The sequence below is a fragment of the Periplaneta americana genome, chromosome 1, assembly GCF_040183065.1.
Source record: "Periplaneta americana isolate PAMFEO1 chromosome 1, P.americana_PAMFEO1_priV1, whole genome shotgun sequence".
Classification (NCBI taxonomy): domain Eukaryota; kingdom Metazoa; phylum Arthropoda; class Insecta; order Blattodea; family Blattidae; genus Periplaneta; species Periplaneta americana.
The window spans coordinates 209,914,370-209,938,855 of NC_091117.1; the positions used below are offsets into that span (position 1 = coordinate 209,914,370).

At 37.0% G+C, this 24,486-nt stretch overlaps 1 protein-coding gene across 5 annotated transcripts in view; it reads right to left on the bottom strand.

The window, feature by feature from the left end:
- Window positions 1-24,486, bottom strand: part of Buffy (BCL2 family apoptosis regulator buffy) — a 158,287-nt gene that overhangs the window by 33,150 nt on the left and 100,651 nt on the right. Inside the window, exon 1 of one of the 5 annotated variants that reach the window (XM_069836738.1) lies at window positions 10,192-10,377. The exons of the other annotated variants lie outside the window; for them this stretch is intronic. The gene's annotated coding sequence lies outside the window, so the exon portion shown is untranslated. Of the gene's footprint in view, window positions 1-10,191; window positions 10,378-24,486 lie in introns of those variants that run through there. 5 annotated transcript variants of the gene reach the window in all.

The following is a 24,486-nucleotide window of genomic DNA, read 5'->3' on the forward strand; positions in this document are numbered from 1 at the left end:
TGAAACTTTTGCTGCGGTTGCGACCAGTGTTGCACCCAAATGTGCCAATGATACTTTTATTGTTTGGACATATTTTAATGTTAAATGTGATGGATATAAATTATTTGTAACGGTTATTAAATACACAACACAGTCTGAGAATAATTGCTGACGATATAATTCATTTTTTACATTTTCCGTAGCGTAGTTCCAAACAGGAGGGTTGCCAACATTGATTACTTGAATATAATGTTGGTTATCATTTAAGTATATAGGCGTTTTTAAAAGCTTTATAGTAAAAATAATGTCAATTTCTGAATACTAGATACGACAGAAAAGCAAGTAATAGATAAGGAAGCTTTCGCATGAGTTTCTTAATAATGCGAACATAACCACAAAATGTATATTGAGAAATCAACACGGAGATGGAAACCTGCAGCATGACTGCGGCTGCAAAAGTAGCGCCTTGTGTGTGAACAGACTCGCAACCTCCAGTTGCAACTTTTGCAGCACTCGGGTTGCGCAGCACGAAAAGTAGCGTGCAGCGCGCTACTTTTGGCTTACGTGTGAACACGACACGCAACTTTTGCAGCTGCAGTACAAAAGTTGCGCTGCAAAAGTAGCGATGTGTGATCGTACCTTTATATTACTTGTTATATGTTTCCATTGAACTACAGTATGGTAATAACTTCATTTTAACGCTTGTTTTCTACGATTTTAGTAAATTGCGCATAGCCCACTATGGTTCTGAACCCTTCATATCAAACGACAGAATGTATTTTTAGTAGGTTATTTTACGACGCTTTATCAACATCTTAGGTTATTTAGCGTCTGAATGAGATGAAGGTGGTAATGCCGGTGAAATGAGTCCGGGGTCCAACACCGAAAGTTACCCAGCATTTGCTCATATTGGGTTGAGGAAAAACCCCGGAAAAAACCTCAACCAGGTAACTGCCCCGATCGGGAATCGAACCCGGGCCACCTGGTTTCGCGGCCAGACGCGCTAGCCGGACAGAATGTAACAGAGAAATTGGTAACACAATTACTGCCTGGACACAGAAACATTAGACAGGTCACTGTGCAGAAGATACGTTCACAACCACTAAGTGGCAAATTTCGTGGGCAGAAAGCAACATTCCAAAGACGAAAGACGATTATATTATCCCTCGCTAAGCCATTTCGTACTGTCTGAAACTTTATTACGATCCACAATAACACTTCAGTATTTCCTGCATTTCCATTTTGTGGTAATATCTCTTTAGTTTGCATAAACTCATTTATATGCAGTGAATATTTCACAGTCTGGTAATTTCTGTTAGTAAGTCTCGACATCTGCAGCATTACTTTCCTGAAAGTGGATATTCTTGGTACTAGAGCATATTTAATTTCAAATAGAAAGTTTTTAAGTATGTCTCCTTGTCCAAACTAGAAATTATGAATTTGGAGTCGGCCTGGGTGGTGCAGTTGGTAGAGGGATGACCTTCAATGCCCAAGGTTGCGGGTTCGATATCAGCCCAGGTCGATGGAATTTAAATGTGCTTAAATGCGACAGGCTCATGTACCGGTTCCTAGTCGACTTCTGTAAATCTTTTGGCCTGCATAAAGATATTTTAAGAGATCTAACAATTGCGACACTCAAAGGATCAATAGCTATTTTCAGGCATCATACATATGAACCATGACTTTTATTCGCATCTCCTTGACGTTACTTCGTTTAATATCATGTGTTTCAATTTAATTCAAATTGTTATTTTTCACTCTAACAACAATGTATCACTAAGCCTCAAGGCATTTACTCTGTTTATTGTATCATGGTAATCTTTGTCAATGGCAATCTGTAGTGGTTACAGGAAGAAATCAATAAATAAATACTGGCATGTAAAAGAACTCCTGCGGGACAAAATTTTGGCACACCGGCGACTCTGATATAATCTCAGCAGTTGCAAGCCTCGTTAAATGAAACATAAATTTAAGAATTTTATGAATCTGTTCATTTAGCGGCGAAAGGATGGGCTGACATTTGTTCATTTCTAACGGCCAAGAGTCGTTAAGTTTGTCGCTTGGTTCACAAGTGTAAACGAGCTGCATTTGAAGGCATTGCTGTGATGTTTGTGCATTGAAAGTAACACGTCTGCAATGTACCCAACCTATCGAGATATGTATGGCGTAGGGTTAACATGTCTTCTTTATGTACTATAGATTGTAGTTTAGTTTTTCCGGTATAGTAAAATTATTATTTGTTTTAAATTAATTTATTCTAAATGTTAAATTGTATTTACTAATAAATTTCGTCATGCGTTTCTTGTAAAAATATTATTATCCATCTCGGTGAGGTTCTGGCTGATAGGTACAGATACGGAATTAAAATTTGGAGCGAGTTTTGATAGGAGTCCACCTGTATGTAGGCAACAATTTCGAACGACTGTTCACAAGTAGCATAAAGGCTATACAGGAGATGTTTTTTTAACAAATCGCATCATACAAACAATGGGAATGTACATTAAGGACCGAAAGTTTTGTCACTCCCATCTCATTTGTATGTTGATGTGCATCCATTTTGAACATGTCATAGCAGATGTGTGACAATGGTTGATACTTTACGTTCCAGCTTGTTTAGTGATCCATAACATGAGTATGAGCACCATCATTGTCGCGGCACAAAATGATGCGGCGCCATGTCCTGTGTGAAATTTTCCGCAGCAAAGGCGGTGTGATTTCCCTGAATGCCTCCCTAACAGCTTGCTTCAAATCTTCATTTGTCTGGTATCGATGTTTCGAGACATGCTGCTTAATTATTCCCCACGTGTAGCGATTCTTGAAGTTGCGCGCAATAAACTGTATGTTTTCGTTTCGAATAAAGTCCCATTCATTTTTATTAATATTATTAATTCCACATACAGGGCATATCAAAAGTCCGGTAACACTTTCAATATTTTATTACGCAAAAACTACTAATGATAGCACTTTCAAACACACGTCAGTTTAAAGTCAAACTCTCAAAGTTATTCAGCCGCTTAATTTTCAGCGACGAAGCGACATTCCATACAAGTGGGAAAATTAACAAGCACAACTGTCGTGTTTGGAGTACACAGAAACCTCACAGAATCATTGAACATGAGCGTGATTCACCAAAGGTGAATGTTTTCTGCGCGTTGTCACAACGAAAACTGTACGGACCTTTCTTCTTCTTCATTGAGGCTACTGTGACTGGACATTCATATCTGGACATGTTGGAGCAATGGTTGGTGCCTCACCTTAGACAAGATTTCGATGACGATTTCATCTTTCAGCAAGATGGGGCTCCGCCACATTTCCACAATGCAGTTCGTGCTTACCTGATTACGGAGATGTCTGATCGTTGGATAGGACGTGCTGGAGTAAGGGACAGATGTTTCATGACATGGCCACCAAGGTCACCCGATATGATTGCATGTGACTTTTTTCTATGGGGTATCTAAAGGACCTTGTGTTTGTACCGCCTTTGCTACGTGATTTAGAGGAACTAAAAACCAGAATTCGAGAAGCTGCCGCCACGGTCACAGAGGATATGTTGAAAAGGGTATGGGAAGAGTTTGATTATCGTTTGGACAGCTGCCGAGTCAATCGTGGTTCACACATTGAATCTCTGTAAGGTGTAAAACGAACTTTGATAGTTTGACTTTAAACTGACGTGTGTTTGAAAGTGCTATCATTAGTAGTTTTTGTGTAATAAATTATTGAAAGTGTTAACGGACTTTTGATATGCCCTGTATATCATTACATGATAAAATCCTCGTTGGCACGAAGTAAGAAACAATGCAACCAGATCGTTACACACAGACGAACAGACCGATCGACGGTATATCCAAACCTCTTTTTTCGGTACTGCGCAACTCGAACATGCTCTTGCAGCATCGTAATAGGCCTACTTTCTCTAATGAGGAAGTAAGAGTGGCTTTTCTCATTTAATATATTACGCTGCAACAATAAAACTGCTGGTTAAGTAACCGTGTGTCAAATGAAATGTGCACGACAGCCGACTAACATATAGGCTAGCTACTTCCTTTTCAAAAATTAAAAAATAATCCAAAAGCTCAACACTTACTTACTTACTGGCTTTTAAGGAACCCGGAGGTTCATTGCCTCCCTCACATAAGCCCGCCATCGGTCCCTATCCTGAGCAAGATTAATCCATTCTCTATCATCGTATCCCACCTCCCTCAAATCCATTTTAATATTATCTTCCCATCTACGTCTCGGCCTCCCTAAAGGTCTTTTTCCCTCCGGCCTCCCAATTACCACTCTATATGTATTTATGGATTCGCCCATACGTGCTACATGCCCTGCCCATCTCAGACGTCTGGATTTAATGTTCCTAATTATATCAGGTGAAGAATACAATGCGTGCAGTTCTGTGTTGTGTAACTTTCTCCATTCTCCTTTAACTTCATCCCTTTCAGCCCCAAATATTTTCCTAAGCACCTTATTCTCAAACACCCTTAACCTATGTTCCTCTCTCAAAGTGAGAGTCCCACTTTCACAACCATAAAGAACAACCGGTAACATAACTGTTTTATAAATTCTAACTTTCAGATTTTTTGACAGCAGACTGGATGATAAAAGTTTCTCAACCGAATAATAACAGGCATTTGCCATGTTTATTCTGTTTTTAATTTCCTCCCGAGTATCATTTATATTTGTTACTGTTGCTCCAAGATATTTGAACTTCTCCACCTCTTCAAAAGATAAATTTCCAATTTTTATATTTCCATTTCGTACAATATTCTCGTCACGAGACATAATCATATACTTTGTCTTTTCGGGATTTACTTGCAAACCTATCTCTTTACTTGCTTCCAGTAAAATTCCCGTGCTTTCCCTAATCGTTTGTGGATTTTCTTCTAACATATTCACGTCATCCGCATAGACAAGCAGCTGATGTAACCCGAACAGTTCAACACAGTTACGCAAAAATAATCATTTAGTTTAATAACACAAAACAAATTAGAGATTTCCCGACACTTTTCTTCCGAGTCAGAAACAGTAACCCATTATTATATTATGGATTATAGATAGAATTTTTTCCGCGCCGTATCGAAGGCATTATGTCTGGGCTCGAGTTACGGAATGCGAGCTGGTTCTAGTCCTTATGTGTAAGACATTTTCTCATGATATTTCGGCCAGTGTATGGAACCAATGCCATCCAGAATCGTGATGAATTTGGGGAGTTACGATAAGTAGTGAAATTCGGTTACGGAAATCAGCTGAGCAGCTGGATAATAAAATCGTTCACCCCTGCTGGGGCAAGTGGACGTGAGGCCAGATGCCTGCTGGCTGACCTTGTCCCTTCATGGGCTGTCGCGCCACGATTAATAATAATAATAATAATAATAATAATAATAATAATAATAATTGTCTTCATGCAATATACAAATATTCTTTCTTCAGAGAAAGAGAAGGCCATCAGAATGGCAGACAAAGCTTCAAATATGCAGCTTTTATGAATCCTTATTCATTAGTAATGAATCGAATCTTTAACAATTCAAATACGGCCAATAAATTTTAGAAAATGTGCTATTTCTTCGTGCTTATCGTTAGGGAATAGGCCTACGCTTGTAATATAATGGCTACTGTATTATTCGTCCTTTCCGGTACTTGTTATAAAGTTGCACACAAGAGAACAGGTTTAAGGTGGACAAAGGAGGATTATACAGCCCTTTTCTATGGTTGATTTACCTCTGCACATGAGGTGTCCTATTGTGTTATTCTTCAATACCAAACGCAACCAACGTGACTGGCTTTTAAATTAGGTATTTGTGGCGAAAACACTACTTCTGCTCGACTTGTTAAATCATTTTCTTCTGATATCACTTTACGTCCATTTTTCTCCAATCCTTAAAGGCTAGTTTTCAAAATCAATCAATGTAGATTGCATCAAGCTCTAAGTGCTGTCTGTTTCTGAGGACGTTTTCAATTGCACTGGCCACCCTACCCCATTACCTCCTGACCTAGTTGCCTCACAAGTGGTGCCTTCTTGATATCACTTGTGAGGTTCAGACCTGTCTTCGGATAGTTGACAAACAACAACAGCGGCAGCAGCAGCAGCAACAACAACAACAACATACAGAATGAACCGTAAGTATTCCTGGTGTTGTGGAAGAGAAGGCCTGATGGCCTTAACTACACCAGAATAAATAAATAAATAATAGATAGATAGATAGATAGATAGATAGATAGATAGATAGATAGATAGATAGATAGATAGATAGATAGATAGATAGATAGATAGATAGATAGATAGATAGATAGATAGATAGATAGATAGATAGATAGATAGATAGATAGATAGATAGATAGATAGATAGATAGATAGATAGATAGATAGATAGATAGATAGATAGATAGAATAATAGATAGATAGAATAATAGATAGATAGAATAATAGATAGATAGATAGATAGATAGATAGATAGATAGATAGATAGATAGATAGATAGATAGATAGAATAATAGATAGATAGATAGATAGATAGATAGATAGATAGATAGATAGATAGATAGATAGATAGATAGATAGATAGATAGATAGATAGATAGATAGATAGATAGATAGATAGATAGATAGATAGATAGATAGGTAGGTAGGTAGTTACGTAGGTAGGTAGGTAGGTAGACAGACAGACAGACAGACAGACAGACAGACAGACAGACAGAGAGACAGACAGACAGACAGACAGACAGACAGACAGACAGATAGATAGATAGATAGATAGATAGATAGATAGATAGATAGATAGATAGATAGATAGATAGATAGATAGATAGATAGATAGATAGATAGATAGATAGATAGATAGATAGATAGATAGATAAAGTAATGCCATTAATTTCAGGGGGTTATTCTTTGTGATATTTCAAAGAAAAAAGTTTAATGCAATTTTGCTCGTGTTTGCTTCTTTTTCGAGAGAAAAAATTATATTTTATATAAAATATTTCATAGCATATTTTGGGAAAGCTACTGAATTAATTTCCAATATCATCAGCCAATTTAAGAAAGCAGTGTTTTATGATAGTAAATGATTGAAATTTTAGTTTTATCCTTCAAATGTGCAGAAATTTGATGTGAATAAATGTAACTTTCCGTTCTGAAAATGATTAAAAATGTTTCATTGGTTCAGATCAAATTTCTTCTGTAAGTTTAAAGAATAAAATTAAAATTCTTTTAATCATTTATTATCATAATACACTGCTCTCTTAAACTGACTGAGCATATTGGGAATTAAATCAATGACTTTCCCAAAAAGAGCTACGAAATGTTTCATACAAAACAATTTTTATCTCGAAAAGGAAGCAAATACGAGCAAAATTGTATTAAACTTTTTTTCTTTGAAATATCTCGAAGAATAACCCCTTGAAATTAACTGTATTACTTACGGTTCACCCTGTATATACAATAATTAATTTTTCTGGCAGACATTTCAAAGACATACTGCATACGCCACTTCGTATATTACTTCATGTTATGTAAGAAAACAATTTGGAGCTGTTTTGGGCTAATCTACATTTTATATACTCTTATCGAAGATACTTTGTGTTGTGTATTAACTTGTTACCAGGTCGCCTCAAAATCTTTTCCTAAAAATGTTTTACTCATTTTAATTGCTAGAAAAAGAGCGATTTGCTTATATTTGTTGTTGGTGTTATTTTAAAACACCCCTCAAGAAACATTTCACTGTGTATCTATTTCAGTATACGCTCCATAGTTTCTCAGTTTCTAATCATAAATGTGCGACTTTCACAAAGCACATTGCACAGCACCCATAGCTGTGCCTCTGCAATAAAAATTCTGAGATAAGTTTATTTTACATGAAAAGCGTCTTAAAATAAAGTTACACTGTAGCCTATTCCTCACTCCACGTGAGATGGTGGGTCTCATAGCTCTGCTAATGTCTTACTGGTATTCAAGGGTATGAAGCAGGCTACAATGACGTTCAAAATATATTAGATTATTTATGCTCGACCATGCCGAAATATAGTAATTATACACCTGGTAGCAGCCCATTAATGCACCCCATTAAAGTACACCTATTCATTATAATTCAGTTGTTCAGCCAATGACAAATCACCTTTGTACTGATTGTACCATTATAAACCCGCCAGTATCGATTATTCTCGGATATGCAATCGAAAGACAATTAGCGAAAAGTCACGGTGGCTGGAAATCCAATACTGTTGCAGAAGGTTATGTTCTGTTACTATAATAATTAGCGTTAATTGTAAATAATATTCAAATAAATTCAATTTGTCATCTCGTTTTTCAATTCTAAATCAATTTCCAGGTTATATCAAGACTAATGTTCTCTAGGTTATATCAAGGTCAATGATATTCGTGCTTCGGAAAAAATCAATACTTTCGCGTCTGCGCACATCTCACAATTCAGGTCAGTTCCGTTCGTCACTTACATAACCATAACATGAAAACTTATGAATAATTTCAAGTTAGAAATATGGTCGAGCATAAAAAGTCGTATGAAACTTGCCTATCATGGTAATTAAGACGCTCGTATGAAAATTATGAAACTCGCTTGCGCTCGTTTCATAAACAAACATAGTCGCGTCTTAATTACTACCATTATAGGCTCGTTGCATAATGTACTATTAACTTTTCTTCTGGGGATTTTCAATCTATCGGCATTTTACACTAAATCAATTTCTTTTTTCGATCTAACACAATGTTCCCAATACAGACCAGCATTCCACCGTACCTCTACTTAAGACAACACAAGACATTGCGTTCACAATATTTGACAAATATCAATGTTGGACCGGATTTGAGATAATTTTCTGGTAACGTTTAAATCGGAAAATTATCCGAAAATATTAAAGAAAATTCTCCCCTTTTTAAACAATTCCTTCGCTTATTGATTTTAAGTTTCATATTAGTACTAACATAATTATACATTTTGTGAAAAATTTACTCTTGTTAAACATTTTCTTAACTCAATCAAATTGCTAAGTTCTATAATCTATATATATATATATATATATATATATATATATATATATATATATATATAAAATTTGAACTGGCAATGGAAATTACGGGAAAACGGCTGAACGGATTTTAATAAATGACCCCTCATTTTGAAGCTTAGAACCCAAAGTTTTTCAGAAAAATAGTTTTCAGTGAAATGTCAATTTTCCTACATCATTTTCCTATTTTCCAAAATCCATCTGTCGCCAGTTTTGAAAAATATGGCTTTTAGAATAAAACAAAACACACACTACAATAAACAATATTACACGAAGGCCTTGATCTGCAGGATTGCTGACATATCTTAGAGTTCAGATGGCGTATAAAAATAATTTACAGATCTGATTCTCTAGTCTGTAGTTTTCCGAGTACAGCTGTGTATTGGATATTGAGAACTACAAAACGTGAGAATGTTTGATGAGATTATTACCATTAAAAATGAAATATTATTATAGTTAATGCAATATTATGTGAGTAGACCTATTTGCTACTAATTACACACATTAATGCTATATTGATGATATGAAAGTGAAACCTTTTGGGGTTTTATATAAGTAGACGCAGAGAAAGAATATTTTAAATTAGATCTTTATTTCTATAATTTATTGAGTAACAGCTATATATATTGTTACTGAAAATTATAAAACTTACGTAAGGTAACAATATTGTTATTAAAATGAAATATTTTTATACTTATTAGTTAAGTTATGTGGGTCTTTTTCATATATTTAATAGCAGTGTGATGTAGATATTTATAGGTGTGATTCTCTAATTTTCCTAGGTAGTAATGAGTCATGCTTCCTATTTTAGCTGCGTGTTAAAACTAAATCAAAATTAATTTCATATTTCTTTGGTTTAATCGAACCTGAAATTTTCTCAACTCTCACCTGTAATCCTCAATGACCTGAAATAGCTACTGCATTATTCCCACATGAAAAATTCTCTGATCGTCCTAACATTGTTACTTGAGTTTTCGCATTGAATCTCAAGAACTGAAGATGGATAGGTTCAAGGAAATGTATTTGGCATAAAAGCATTCAGAGGGAGTATGTTTCACTATTATGGAAGCAAATAACTTTCAAAATGTCTGCTATTCTTCATTGGAAATAAATTAGAAAAATTTTAATTTGAACTTCTAATGAACTTAGTTTGCAGCATTTGCTGTACAAGCCACTAGTAGTGATATAATTATCACTCACCTCTTATCCTGATCGCTAGGTGAGTAGCTAATTGCTACTCAAACAACCACCATTTACACAATACTAGAGGTCTATTTTTGTATCACACAATAATGGATCAGAATTTAAAATTAAATTATACTTGAAAACTAACTACACGAAACAATTTTCTCAGAAAAACGTAGCCCACATTCAATACAACGAAGAACTCCGCACGTCCTTGGGTATTAGTGACTGAATGAACTGCGAATGCGTTAAATAAAGCGAAGAGTCGGAGAATCACGAACCACGCAATACATTAATGTTTTCTCAGCCAATAGGAATTAATTATGTTAAGATGATAGGCATACATCAGCCCGATGTGAAGCAAATAGTGCTGTGACATTTTAGGTTAGAATAGTAAAGTTCTCAGAAAATTACATTTGAAGATCACAGGGAAAGAACATTCTAAGTCATATTTTTTTAAATATGTGAACGCCATCAAGTAGAATATCATTTGAAGGGTTTCTGAAAAAGTGAAAAACAATCATACTCTAAAAACATAAATTTTCAGGTGAAACAAAAAACTATCTGGCATAAGTGTTGTTAACACTTCAAGTATGAAATTCATCATGCCATTTCTTAAGATATTGAAGAAACCTGGGCAAACTGAAGTACATTTGTAACTTCAATTGACTCAGAAATACATGTGTAAATGTAGTTAACTGTGGACAATGGTTGTTTTAAGAAAAAAAAATACTGTCTTGTGGCTGAAATGTCCCTCTCCTTCAATCTTCTTTTTCTTTATTATATCCTGTTTCTTCTCCTTTCGTTGCTTACGTTTCTTCCATGTGGTTACATCTGCACCTAAAGATGACTCCATAACTGATACAACAATTCACGTGTTAATCTCTTCAGTCCCGCGACAAATTTAAAGCTAAAACCATGTTAAAATATTATTTATTGGATAATTGGCGATACAAAGACAAACACTAACCAATCAAAATTCTTATCATGACTTCTATTCTTGTTTTATGCTAGGTATCATATGTGATATCTTGGGATGCTATGGGGACTTAATTTGGTATTCATTCAGTTTGATTTATTTTACAAAAATGAATACAATTGCTTACAAATAATGAAATGAAAGTATCTGTATTCTAACAGCAACACTACGCTTAGAAGTCATGGCAAATATAATACTCTCGTTAAATATATACATTATATAGAAAAGATGCACTGTACCAGGAACTACATTACAGGTAAAAAAAAAAAGCATCTGAAGAATAATGATAACTATAACTAAATAACAGCAACAACACTACGTTTCTGCCTACAATTTTTTTACTAAATTGTCCATCTATTGGAGTATGATACAATACACGGGCATAGTGATCAAATCTGATTGGCAGTTTCACACACACTTCCTATTACAGCCATTGCCTTATACGAATTGTTTCTGCCCACAATTTTTTACTAAACTGTCCATCTATTGGAGTATTAGCCTATACAATACAAGGGCACAGTATCCCTTTTTTTTTTTTTGACCAGCACTTGCAGTCTTCTACTAGTTCCACACTGAATTCAGTGGATGCCATAAAATGGACGTATTGTGAAACTACTTTAGTAGAGCTAGTTTGTCGTCATTTCTCACCACTTGCTCGTAACTACCCCTGACTTCTTTCTTCCTATCAGTGTCACTTTTTAGTGAAGCTTATCATATTGTAAAGAATATTTTGATTATATGAAAATGATGCGAGCATGAAATAACAGCTATCAGGTTTGTACAATATCATGTATTCTACTTATTATAGAAAACTATAGTAATGTGATTGATGAAAAGTCATGCTAGTGACCAAAGGTATCGCCAATGATACCTCTTAAAAAGTAGTTTTGTACGCCTGTTTGAGAACCCAAACAATGTTTCTATTATTATTACGTGAATAGCTAATGTGTAAGAATGTACAAACAGTTAATATTATTTCATTTAACATATAACAAATCGGCAATTATATTTGCTTTTTTCAGCCATGTTGCTGACTGGACGGAATGATAAATTCAATCAAATGGAGGCATCTAGTGACAAGAAAATAGAAGAAACTCGAATGATAACCAGAAAGCGCAGATGGTATAGAATAAGATACCTCAGGCCACGGACCTATATAAACACATAGGCTTAATGAATGACATGAATACATTTCTAACGAGACGAGGTTAAAGTATTTTTCTCTGAGGTGGTTTTTGCCGCTTATGTGAGAAGCAGTACTGCCAATCTACTACAGTTTAAAATTGTATGGATAACTATTTCAAGATGATATGAACGGGATATTTTTAAATGTTACCATCGTCCTGGCTTGGTTTCACAACCATACAGAACAACCGATAGGCCTAATATAATTACGTTTTTTTTAACCTTCAACTGTACTATATTTTGAGCAGTTTCCAAGTCAAAGAAACATTAACCTACGTTCAAGAAATCCATGCTTCAAAGTAGTAGCCTACATGCTATGAAAGATCATTGTACATGCATTATTACAGGGAAATATATCTCAAAACGCACCTTATGTGAGTAGAATGGCCTTTGCCTGTGGTCTTCATTTTGCTTCTTTACTAGCATTAATGTTTGGCAAAACAAACTTCATAATTGCGTTATTTTGGAGTCAACAGCCATCAAAGCTTAGACAATTTGCGACTTACGTCTGAGAAAATTGTCTGCGGACATTTTATCTTCTCGGTCGAAATAACTAGTTCACAGTTATACCACTGAGACACACAAAGGGCAGAGCATTAACAAGGGACATCTATTCATTTCTAAGGCGGGATTCGAACCCACGAATCTTCGGACCGTGCCGTCTAAGAATAGCGTCCTTAGATCGCGTAGCCACCCTGCACGGGGCGCGACGTGCTGACGTCCTTCCAAATAAACATTAAAAACTGTAAATGTTTATGATGGAATATGATAACGGTACACGGACTTTCCGGACGCACTGTAGAAAAGTAATGGATGGCTAGTCAGGAAGAAGTGCAGTGGAAAATTGTGTCCAGTGGCAGATGCGGTAGCTGTGAATACCAATCACACGCATGATAGAGTAATTGAGAATCAGAGAATACTCTAATAGAGCCGTGCGCAAACGCAAAAACGACTTGGCGAGAAAAGGTATATTCAAATATGAAGCTGGAGGATAGAAACTGGCCATCCTACCCTATTATCTCCTATACTGTTTTCTCTGTAAGAAAAATCCTAATGTAAACATAAGCACATTGCTGTCATACCCGTGATTGGCTCCCAGTCGAAACACTCACATGACGCAGGAAAATATAGTTCGTATTTGGAAACCACAATGTTGTATTATTTGAAAATAAAACATTGCATTCTAGTTCTTAAATACGATGAAACATATAACTTCACTCATATGTAAAACGCTATGTAAAAGAAAAGCTACTTCTATATTTTCTTATGTACTATGAACGCGGATGAATACCAACAGTAATAACGAGGTAGACTGTTCCTTGTAACAAGCTGGCGTCACTTGAGCTCGTAGTTGTTCACGTAAGCACGTGGTACTGCAGTATGGCTTTTGCATCCTCAACTGTCCATTGTGAAGACATAAGACTTAAAAATAATTTAATTAGAGTAATTATAAAATAAATGTTTTCTAAGCAAATGAATGCACAGTAGTGAGGTTAGGCCTACTTGACGAGTAACGGGAAATGTTTAACATGAAACAGAATGTACAAGAGTAGGCGGGAACATGTACTGAGAATCTATGGCGCCAAACAGCGGCCAATGAAGCCTCACTTCAGTCACGTGCTATTGTTTATATTAGGATTTTTCTTACAGCGAAAAGATTATAGCTTATTTGCATCATAAGTGGTGCCTTTTTGGTATCACATGTGAGGTTCAGACCTGTCTTCGGACAGTTGACTAAACAATTGTTTAGAGAGTGAATATGATCCATATTATATCATTCTATGCGCGATAGTTATCTGTTGTCTGTAATTTGCAATCTGCCTCTGCACAGCTGTTTTGCACTGCAGAGCTGACAGTAAAATTTCGTGTGCAAGAGCCCATTTATAATATAAGAGCTTTCTATACCTTACGCCATCTTCAGTGTCTGTTTTCTCCATTTCACATTTTCCGACATTTATTATCCTTCCGACGGACAAAAAGTAGACTTCCGATTGGGCAAAAGACTTCATTGAGGTACCAAATTAAAGCTTAAACATGTGGCTAGGTTGTAAACTAAAATTATTATTTTCAATCGATTATAATTATTTTATCCCAAAACTATGCAAATATACATTTTTAAAGTGTATGTATGTATTTATTTACACTGCAAAGGGGTATATACCCGGTGGCAGTAGTAACTAATTACACTCAATAATGACAATTAATAATAAACACAACTAATAAAAACAATAATAATAATAATTAATAATAATAATAAAATAATAATAACAAGGAGCATCCTAAATTAAATGAAGCATTGTCACTTAAAATAACATTTAAAGTATATCTAATTTGTATCTTAATCCTAAGTTCGAACTAAGACCCACGAGTGTGACAGGTTCATACCTGCATAAGTGCTCAGATAATGTGGCATATTTTCAGAATGGTTGAAGATAAATAAATAATTTTAATATGTAACATTCTCCATACATAGAGGATCATTTTGACGAAAGAAGTTTTACTCGAAGTCAATTTTTAATGGAGTTAGGTCGGTCCAAACTTTTTTTTTTTTTTTAAATTCTTTGTGTCCCCAAATTCGATTTTTAAGTTTGCATTATACAAATTGCTTAGATTACTCCCAAGCATCATGCCACCAAAGTTTGAAAGAAATGTAGATTTTTATCCTAAGAGTCGATGTATACCTTAGACGAGAAATTTCCTGGACTCTGGATTGGACTTGGTTCCCCATCTCCATGGCCTCCACGTAGCCCTGACCTCACGACACAGGAGAATTATGCGTGAAGTATTCTCAAGAGGGAGATTACTGCGCATCGCTACAGAACCAACAGTGAACTACAACAAGCAGTACCGGCTTCCTTTGCCTCAATCACTTTTGCAATGTTGGATGAAACGTCACGAAGGGCTTCCAGACGCATAGACTTGTGTGTTCGACACGATGAAGCACGCACGGACTCCTTGAGCACCTAGCTCCATGTGCTCATTATTAAATTAAAGGGTTTATAGAGGTACATGGACTTCCAGGACGCCCTGTAGATACCGTCCCTCACAACGAGGACGTGGGGGTTGGATTTGCGGAGGCTGAACTTTAACATAATAATGGGAAAACTTGCGTCGCTACTCGTAGATGATCGGATAAAGTCTGATCTCAGAACAAGAGTTTGAACTTCAACCACAGCTCTTGTGATTTGGAATGTTACTACACAAGCGCGCCTGCGATCAATATCAGCCTTGGATGTCTCACGGCCCTGGTGCAAGCATCACGTACAAATTGTTGGCAAATGACTTTTTCATCCGGGGACAGAGTTTGAATTTCGGCGAGTATAATTGCTAAGCCTTCTCGGAGTACGATATGATTTTAATCATAATCACTAGGGCCCGGGAGTTCAGGCATTTATTTTAGCTAAAACAGGCAAGCAAATATACACTTAATGCTCAGGAAATAAGCAGTAAAATAATAAAAAAAATGACATTTAAAAATTACGAAAATAGACAATAAAATCATCAAAATAGTAATTTCTTCTTCTTCTTTGGGGAGGCCGAGATATACATGGGAGGTCTTTTTCCCTCCGGCCTCCCAACTAACACACTATACACATACGTGCTACATACCCTGCCCATCTCAAACATCTGGATTTAATATCGTAACGTATCATATTTCATACCATATTTCATATCATATCATATCATATCATAGCTGGCTTGTAGGTCATTGAAATCAGTCCGGCTACATCAAAGGTACCGACGCGAAGTGTCCATACTTAGTTACCTATACGCTGGTTTTTAACCCTTAAATTATATATAAATTCTAAATTATAGACATCAGCTTAAAGAATTCGAGTGACCACAAGGGTCCTGAATACAATAAACATATACAATATAATGTGATGTGATACATTAAAGAAAAAAAAGTTAATTGTTTAAGGCAAATATAAGTGGATTAATTAAAATAGAGATGATAATGTAATATTTGGAGAGAATCCTTGATAATATTTATAAGGACAGACATTACATAATCATTTCTCACACTAGTTTATTAAACCGTGTCGGACTGTAAAGAAAACAACTATTGCAATGTCCATATTTTATATCTTCTTCGTATTGTAGGATTAAAGGCTGCAAAAGGGTATCTGTCGGATACAGGGGGGAGAGCCATTGAAGGCTTTAAGGAACCAACCTGGACAAATACCCAATGTCCCATCCCTACCTTCCCGTGGTGCAGCTGTTAGTAAGCATAATTTTACAAGCTGAACTAAAGGGAGGGGGTACTCATCCATTAGCACTGGTCAGCTTGATGAGTTAATGACCGAATTTGGTACAATTTTCCTCTATCCAATACCTAATTCCCTCTTTACCCTTTCCTATCCAGTCCTCTAACTGAACTCTTACTTTCTTCGACCCTAACGGCATTAGAGCATTCGAGGCCTAGGGGTTCATTTCCCTTTCCTTCCTCCTCTTTCTACTTTTCTGTTCCTAGTGCTGACCTGCTATGGCACTAAAATCGTCCTCCAGTGGCTTAAGGAGGGAAAGCTGGTGATCAACAAGATCTCCCAGCTAGGTCCAATGGACCCGTCGACCAACAGCAGGTGTGGTCCTCCAGACATTCTGGGGGTTGTGTGTGAATGAAGTAGACACCAAAATGTTAAAATATGGTGTTCACTTAAATCGGCTACAACTTGCCATTTAACTCCAATATGAAATGAGTACCATTAAGGTAAAATTATCCGGAGGTAAAATAGTCCCCCAATCGGATCTCCGGGCGGGGACTACTTTAATGGTACAGAATCAACTGAACATCTTACAATGGAATGCTGGCGGTATAACATCAGCCAAGATTAAATCTGTGCTTCAGTGGCTGGTCATGATAATATCTTTGAAAAATATTGGAGTGCAAGAGGTCAAATGACTATTGTCAAACGCCTGGCATTAGAAAACAACAACAACAACAACAACAACAACAACAACAACAACAACAACAACAACAACAACAACAACAACAACAACAACAGGATTAAATCCTGTCTTTTCCAACGTTGCCTATTCTGATAATGGTGTCCAGCTTTCTTTCCATCGTTTAGGAGGTCGTCCCAAAGGTCTTGGGGTGTCTAGTTTTCCTACCATCGCGATTTTCGGAAGTCGTTCATCTGTCATTCTTGAAACGTGATCTCTCCATCCTTTTCTTCTTCCTTTGATCCATTTTATCACGTCTTGTATTCCACATTTACTGGCGTAAGGGAGCAGACCCCAACAGAAAAACACACTTGAGTGAGGCTAGCAACCTACTTGAGTGGACATACAAGAATTGCTCGAAGAATCAACGATGCCTCGGACCTAGACGGATATTTTATATGTTGTGCAATATTATAGTATTGTGAAATTTTAATTTTCTACCAATTTTTTGCTATTGTTCTATTAAAATTACAGCATATAACCTATTAACCTGATGTATCCTATTTAAAGGTTAAATGACTAACGCATTTAAATTACAGAATCGTTTTACTACATTACGCTATAAAGGGACTGTACACTTCGAAATCCTTACTTTTGCATTTGCTGTTGGGCTTTTATTTTATGAGGTAACGCTTTCGAATGCCATAAAAGGTTCTCATGTTTGCCTTCAGGAAGCTGCAGCTTGTTAAATACGCTTATATCCGGCCGACTCTCCGCTCACCATAGCTGAGACTCTTCTCGCATTGCACGGAAGGGCATTATTTGTTCCCGTGTAACAGCAGTCAGCAACTCACTTCAGTGCTGTAGATACAGTACAACTGAATAGGCCTACTGACAATTTCTAAACCAAGTGACGATGAATTAATTCTATTTCTCTTCATTCATGTGTCACACATCCCAGAGGCTAGCAAGATCGGAACACGATGTATGACAGTCTGTTACGTCTAGCCGCAGTCACGATTAAATTATTTCCTTCCCCCCCCCCAACATTGCATTCAGATCTATTCAACTTACGGCGTTATGGGCCTGTACACATTGCCACATACCTGAAGTACAGGGTGTCCCAAAAGTCTCCATACATACGGAATGTCAGTTTCAAATAGAGATATCACATAATGTGCTGAATGTGACCAATCCAGTCCTCAGATCTTACACCTCTTGATTTTTACGTCTGGGGTTACTTTAAGTCGCAGGTCTACCAGAAGAAAACACGGGACTTGCACCATTTTCAGGCCTGTATCATCGACGTCTGTCATGTAGAATGTGTGTCGGAACTGGTTGGATCACATTTACCTATGTCTGACTCTCGAAGGCTGCCACATTATGTGTCATTTCTATTTTCAACTAATATTTCCTATGTATGGAGACTTTTGGGACACTCTGTACTTTGCTGAAATGGTAATGATCGCGCAGAGCTTAAATAGTTGCCGATACAGTAGTAGAGCTTGGTTCTTACTTAATATTAAAGTGTGAAATATGTAAATATCAATTTTAATAATTTTCCTCATTTCATAGCGTGTTTTGGGAAGTTACTGATTTAATTCCAAATATTCTCTGTCGATTTAAGAGACCAAAAAAATTCAAATTATGATTTATTTGACGACGCTCGCAACTGCAGCTCCGCCTGTATTTCGCAAAGTTCACATATTTTTTTAGTAGGTTAGTTGGTTAGTGGGGTTTAAAAAGGGCGCGTCAGCTACTATGGCTATTTGCGCCCTTATCTAAAATCATTCACTAAACACGAACACAATACGATAACCAGAATACTTAAAAGAACTAAAAAGCGTTGTCACGGTTAAAACGAGGCAAACAAATGCAGTTTCAACAGGGTGAAGCATAAAAACATAACAGTGAGCAGTTCACAGACCTTAGCTGGTATTTAAAAAGAAATAGTAAAAATAATAAAATATATGCTGCCAGAAATGAATTATCTGGCGCATTTCTAAAATGCTCGGATGTAAATGGTCCAAGTGGCAAGTGTGTTAAAAACATATATAAAACAACGAATGTAACCTCCGGATGTAATGGGTCCGGAGGATAAACAAAACGGATCAATAAAAAACTAAATCACCTAGTCAAGTCGTGTATTCGATAAAAATCTCACAACTGCATTTGTACAATTAAAATCGTTTCCAAGAGAGTCACGTAGATTCGGCCGAATACCATACTGCCAACGGACACGGTCGTATTTTCGACACTGTAATAAAAAATGTTCCACCGTAAGTGGAACACGGCACATATCACACTCCGGCTGAGGCTCGCCACGTAGCAGATGCCCATGCGTCAGATGACAGTGGCCAATCCTCAACCGGGTGAGTAAGACTTCTTCGTGTCGTGACGCTCTTGTGGACGAATCCCAAACGCGAACAGTATTCTTTATTCTTCGTAACTTATTTCCCTCTTGTGGAGACCATTGTCCTTCCCATTGCCACCATAACACGTTTCAGGTAATTTTGAATATCCCGCCACCTCTCACGCCAATACACCTCAGACCCATTCATAGCACCATCCCTTGCTGCAGCATCCGCTGCCTCGTTACCAGGAATGCCAACATGACCCGGAGTCCACACTACTCCAATCTCATAATCAGAGGTTAGGAGAGTGTGGAAAAGTTCCTGGGTTCTCAACACAAGCGGATCATCAGAATTCAAACGCTGCAGGGACTGAATGCCGCTTAAGGAGTCTGAGCAGATAAGGAATCTGCCCCGGGGTTGTCTAATTAAAAACAATAAGGCTCTATAAAAAGCATATAGTTCTGCGGTAAAAACACTAGTGTATTGGCTCAATTTATATTTAAATATCTGTCCATTCGCAATAAAGGAACAACAAACACAATCATTTACTCGGGATCCGTCAGTAAAAACTAATGAATAATTTGGAAACTGTGATAAAAGTTCACTAAAACGAAGTCTGTATACAAAAGCTGGTGTAAAATTCTTAAAACTTCGGCTCAGATTTACATCAAACATGGGACGTCGCATAATCCACGGTGGAGTGGTGGTATACTCCAGGGTGCGAACTGTTGGCCAGGCGGATGTCGAGCTCGCAGAGCAGTTCACGAAACCGCACACCTGCTGGACGAAGTCTCCGTGGATTTTCACTGTATCGGCCGTAAAGAGACAGATGGTAAAAGGAGTCGTAAGAATTGTACAGGGACATCATTTTATTTTTACTTCAATTTTTATTGTACCTGAGTTTTGGAACGTACTTCACTCCCACCCCTTCTACTAGTAAACTTCCAACCGTTCACGACACAGAGCCGAGGACGCGTAAGCAGTACTGAGTGAATACAGTACGTTCCAGAAATATGTTCGCGTTTTCCAGTGACGAAAGAGCTTTCAATATTGAATCATATTTTCGCACAGGTACTGTCGTCCGTTTGCCTACGTCGCATCCCGGTTTCTCCCAACTGCTCCTGTTCACTCCTCTGTAAAGTCTCGTAGCTGGGCTATCTTAGCTCTTTTCTGAAAACAATAATTTCTGTTAGGAATTGGACGTCTACGTAATATTACACAAGTGTTTAAAATAACTTAAATAAAAGGGCCTCGTTAAGTAATTAACTGTCACGTGATCCCCCCCTTTCTACGACCCTGCGACAAAACCACTTGATCGGACAGTAGATAGCATTTCTGAGTAATTTTATCTTTTCGGATCGGGCAGAAGTGAAGATTAAATTTACAATACGTAAGGTACTCTTTTATAGAGTAGATACAGAATTATTTCAACATGAGTTACTCGTACGAAGGACGAAACTGGTAATTGGAATTACGCACAATAGTCTATAGTGCGATAATATGCACAAAAGAACTGAAGCCTGTATCGAAATAAATGGCCACCATTTTCAAAAATGTGTTTAAATATCCATATTATGATTATTTTTCAATTTAACTTCATTCTCTATATTGTACGCTAATGTGCTGTAGACAGTATAATATACAATGCATAATTAATACGTCCGAATGGATAGCTCAATTCGTGAGTAAAAACACTAAGTGTTAATACAGTACTGTATTTTGATTAAACAAAAACCTAATGAAAATTATCAAACTCAAAATCGCGATATTTCCTAGTTTACATAAATGGATGAACTACTTGTCTTCCCTCCTATACCTACTCCAGTCGTGGAAGGGATAGCAAACGGTGTTTCCTGTTTCAATCGTTAATAGAAAGGTATAGCCAGATTAATATTAAAAATGTTAGTAAAAATAAAATGATGTCCCTGTACAATTTTGTTATTGTCATTATTAGGTAATTAACTTTTTATAACAAGCATAGCCCTAGGTCTTTGTGCGTAGTCTTATGTCGCAAAACTTCCTACTTATTTCACTATATGGAGTCCAGCAACGAAGCGATAGCACGGTAGGCCTATATTCTTCTCATATAATCAAGTCAGAGGTCATGTTCAGCCGCCTGGACGTGTTATTTCTGACTGAATATAATTATGAAATCCCCTACTTCCCTGAGGCCGCAGTCATTAGATTACCCGCTGTACACAGGAGGCCACAGGTGGTTATTCCCGTGGTACGGACATAAATTTGCGGTTGCAATGTATACCGTCCGAGTATCAAATCAGCAACCCCGAGTGCAGGGGAGGTGCAGGATTGTTGTCGCAGGAATTCCAGGGGCTACCTAGGGCGGTTGGGAGCAAGTTTACAATTTATTGGGAAAACACGCTACCTGACCCTAGCAGTAAAGTCAGTGTGCAGTCACTGATGATTAGGAGGCTGCGAAACTATCTGCGCCATCTGGTTTTAACGGGAAGAAATAACAAGACTGGCGTATGTGGTGAACATCAAAACTATTACTGTTTTAACCGTTACATGATGGAGAATGGAAGAAGAAATGTGCAGACAAATTGAAGCAAATATACAGGGCGAGTCTAAAGGTTTTGTCTAATGCTAGGTAGTAACAGATATGACTATCTGGAACAGAAAACAGGGTGTCTACCGAAAAATGAAACTAAAATTAGTTACCGGTACTTTTTAGTTACTAGAACTTAATAATTACTTATAAGCACGATGAAAAAAACATTAATCACATTTCAGTCATCTTACGATCACACATAAGACTGGGTTCTTAAGTTCTCTGATCTTCAATTCAATCTCCATCACAGTTCACAAGCAAACATTCTACTGGGGACATATAAAAAGTTATTTTTCTATTCCACCATGTTAATAATGTCAATACAAATTTTGGCAATTACGAGGGTCGTAAAAATAAGTTTTCCCGAGGCCATTAACAGAAAGAAAACATAATTTCATGTAAAGATTTGTTGGAACAGATAAAGCAATTGTTGAGGTATTTTTCAACATATTCCTCACCGGAAATGAGACCTACTTCATTACTACTTTAGGCTTTAATGTGAAATATCACTATCATTATGAGGAAAATGGATTTAAGAAATATGAAATTAACTAAATACAAAGTTAATTAACTATAGTAAATCTATTTATTGGGCACATACGGCTCAGCGTACAACAGAACTTCTGTAGGTGTTTCAACATCCATCCTACAGCCCGGATCTCTCTCCAGCGATTACAATCTTTTCTTACACCTCAAGAAATTCCATTTCACAGTGAAAAAGAGTGCAGACGGCTGTCACACACTGGTTCCGATCCCAGGCGGCAGATTTCTGTCACACAGGGATACAAAAGTTGATCCCAAGGTATGTCAAATGTCTAAATTCCAGAGTAACAATTGCTGTATATGTTTCAACAAACCTTCCTATGAAATTGTGTTTTCCTTCTTTAAACGGCCCAAGAGAAATTTACTTGCACGATGCGCCTCGTATGATCTCTTAAGGAGTGTCCTGATATCTGTCTTAAAAAGGGCACTTCAGATGATTCTATTCTTCTTCTGTCTGTCCTATTCGTAGTCCATTTTTCGCATCCATAAGTTAAGAGCGGCACTATTAATGCTTTATGAAATTTGATTATTATTTATTTTCTAATCTTATTTCTCATTGTTCTATGAATAGTTCCATACATATGTTTGTAACCACTTATTTTTAGATCTAGATCTTTCTCTTCTCAAGGAGTCAAGGGGGAAACTAGGAGAATAAGAAGACAAAGAGAATATGGGGCAACAAAGAGAACGAGGGGACCACAAGGAAAACAAGGAGAACAAGGGGTACAAGAAGAACAATAGGGAACAAGAAGAACAGAAGAAGACAAGGAGAAAAAGGGGAAGACAAAGAGAAAAAGTGAAATGTAAAAGGAATGAGTGAAATATAAGGAGAAGTTGAACACAAAGAGATCAAGGAGAATAAGGAGAATACAAGGAGAATAAGAGGAATATAAACGGGAACATGAGGAATACAAAAAGAACAAGTGGAATACAAGAATAACAAGTTAGCAGGGTAAGAAGAGAAGACAAATAAAAGGAGATCAAGGAAACGACAATGAGGACAATTATTTAGTATTTAGCATTAGTATTTATTTATTTATTTATTTAACCTGGTAGAGATAAGGCCGTCAGGCCTTCTCTGCCCCTCTACAATGGGAATACAAAGATAACAATCTGAACAGAAGAAGAACAAGGTGAATAAAAGAAGGGCAAAGGTAATACAAAGGCAACAAAGATAATAGAAGGAGAACAAGGGGAATACAAGGAAAACGAAATACATGAAGCACGAGGGAACGAAGAGGAGAACAAGGAATAGAGCAAGAGGAGTAGAAGGACAACAAAGGGAATACAAAGAGAAAAAAAGAATGAAAGAAATGAGTTTCCTGTACCAGTCAATTGCCAAGTTATGCCGTAAGGAGAAAGACATCTACGTCAAAACGTTTGTCACACAGTTAACTTATACGTGGGATTTAGATCCTGCAGATGTGGATGTTTAGACTTACCACTGACATGAATGTCCACTAATCACTAGTAGCTACGTTGTTCACATATCCGACGTAACATTTCCTGACGAGCCATCTCATTTGCATGAGTAGACTGATTTGTTTGCAGGATGGTAGGCTATATCTGTGAGGTTCCAAATGCAAACGCCTTCGTGAAACGCGCCGAAAGCTTGTTTGGGGAATGCCAGTCACGGTACGCACGCCGCGTTGATTTCGAAGGACTTCGGCAAAGCTCTCCCTGACAGCATCAGCAACACGAGGGTCTCTCGAGGAGTTGTCATGGCGACTAGGACGACCAGTGCGAACAACATTTTTGTGAGGAGAATAAATTGCAGATTTACTGGGAGGAAT